We start from the raw sequence: 2,883 nt of genomic DNA, 5'->3' as shown, positions 1-2,883 counted from the left end.
TGATAATTATGATCTTCAATTAAATTATTTCGATTGCTTCCATTATTTTAAACTATGTTAAAAATTAACGAAATTGTTAAAATAAACAACTATAATCGTTTAGTATTTTCTACTAATTTTCTACTCTATTTCTATATATCTACATATATAATTATTTATTTATTATAATAATTATAAATATATATTATATATATATTTACTTACTTACTGATAAGTTATTTTTATTAAAATCTTAGCTTTTATTGAATTGTGCATGGAACAAGACTGATCAATGTCAATTATGATAAAATTGTTTCACAAAATGTAACCCGATTACTGTTTAGTAAACGGCTACTTATATTGAATGAAAATTTCCATCTGTTATGGTTGATTTTTGTTCTTTTAACTTTTCTCTAATTCTCAAATAACAAAATATATTATATCATTGATCATTATAAGATTCACTAACAAGTTTATCATTATGCAAGTATGGAAACGAAATTTACGAAAAAAAATTTTATTCTACTGTCGATATACTATAAACTCTGTAGAATCTTTTCAAATTCTTTCAAAAAAAAAAAAAAATAATAAATAATAATAACATAATGAATCAAATATCAATTTTTCTAGAAACCAACTGCAGGTATATATATCGACCAAAATACTTACTTATCGATAATAAAACTCAATCGGTAATACTTTGCGCAATACATTCAATAATGCTATAATTATGAATTTTGTTAATTGTATCGTTTCTATTGTCAAGTATTTTATTAAATAATAAAGTACCAACATTTTTATTGCATCTTAGTGTTAAACGTTTTTCCCACATTTTTTTTAAACATTGTTCTCGGACATGATCATATGACTGGTCGAATCAATTAATATTATGCTACAATCTGCTTCAAAAGAAATTATCTTCAAAAAAAAATATTTCGAGCTGAATTTATATATTTTAAAATGAATACTCAACTGCGGGCGTTGAATTGCATACATCTCCTTTTTGGATAGTCTGCCAATTCTGTTTTATTATCTGGTCTAATGGAGTCATATTTTAAATAGTCAATATTATCGTCGATATTATGAAATATTGAACATTTTGATAAAGAAATATCTTCTATACCTGAGTCTCTAGAAGCAGATATAGAAGCAGAAGAACAATACAATTAGCAAAATACTCAATGATTCTACATTTGAAAGAACTACAAGTCGTTATCGGTTAAGCTTCGTTATCTATTCGCCCAGAATGTATACTGTCTAGTTTTGTATTTGTCTAGGATGTATACCTATCCGTATATACACGTTATTAAAATTTATTTTGTCTCTGTATTATAAGACCAGATTCATTTCAAACAACTTTAACTTTGTCTATTTCTGCAAATATTCTTAAAGAATCATATTATCATATTATCATACATATTAAACTTCTTTTGTCAAACCGAGCTTTTAAACTTTTTATGTACGTATAATCCTATAAACAACGTTGCCCACCAGATTTTAAATCTAAATTAAAATTTTTTAGAAAGCGTGGTTTTCTCAATTTTGTAAAAAAGTGGGGATCGCTCGAAGCCAAGTTTGAACTGTAAGTAGGATATTCTAATATCTCCCATTTGTAATGTACAAAAATGTTTTTGGACTTCAAACGTATAGGAAGACGAGTATTATTGTGGAAGTGTATCACATTTTTAAACCAATAGACCTTTCGTTGTGATATCTTCTCTATACACCTGTGATTCAAGGATGAATTTCTTTTGGACGAAAGTTTTTACTATTCGAAAAGCATATGATAGAAAGTATCTAGGGTATTTTTGCCATTTTAAATATACGGAATAATATCAATTATTTAAAAATGAAATTTAGCACATATGACCGTTCCATTGTCGATATTGAATTTTATGAATGTATTTTCTATTCTTATAATGGCTTCGTATGATTCTTTCTGTTCTTTCTGCTTATTCTTGTTTGGTTAATTAATTGAGAAACAGCCAAATACAACTGTATGACCTCTCTTCTGAATAATACTATAGACACAACAATGTTTACTGCTTTTTCGAAATCACAACCTTTGAGCCTGACAACTATTGGACTAGTTAAATAGTCAGATTTATATAATCAATTTAAACACAAAAATTTGGTTTTTAATGCTGTTTTTTAACATACTTCCAGAATTGCGATGGACAGATAATTTATATAGTTCTCATACGAAAGTTTCTATGAATTTGTATTCTATTAGTTTCAGAAGTAAATTGCAATTTTCTATAATTTCTAATGATATAGGTAAAATCATTCTATATATATGAGTCAGATGAACCCAATTCATCGCAAATGAAATGTAGGAAATAAGTTCTCTGATATTTTGAAAATTATTATCTTATCTTAGAAACGTTCTAGACATCCCATACAATTTGTAATAGCCAGATCGAACGTTACAATGCTACATATATATCGTAACATTATCTGTGCCATTATTACGACAGAACTTAGTCTTTACAGGTATACGGTAGAAAATTCTTTCTCCACTTCACGTTTCACATTCTTAACTGCACATCATGTAATGTACTTTTCAACTCGTAGGTCTGTTAAAGTTACTTATCACTTTTGCCGTGTCATTATCACCATATATAAATGAGATAAAGATAAGAATAGATCATTAAAATGTTCATTATTTTCTATATTATTTCTTCGAAGTCTTAGAACCACCATGTAGAAACAATGCATTCGTTGGCTAATGCAAAACTGAATAACTAAAAGAAACAATGTCCATCCTATCTCTCGTATTACTTACCAATCGTATGAACGTATACTTTTTAGCGCACAACCTTCTTTTAAGTTGAACTTTATTACTCAATTTGTATAACATTTATTTTCTATTAGATTACTTCGAAGGGTATCAAAATTTTTGAA

Source organism: Vespula pensylvanica, chromosome 19, assembly GCF_014466175.1.
Source record: "Vespula pensylvanica isolate Volc-1 chromosome 19, ASM1446617v1, whole genome shotgun sequence".
NCBI lineage: Eukaryota > Metazoa > Arthropoda > Insecta > Hymenoptera > Vespidae > Vespula > Vespula pensylvanica.
The sequence above is the reverse complement of the archived record's forward strand: the minus strand, read 5'-3'. Positions refer to the sequence as shown.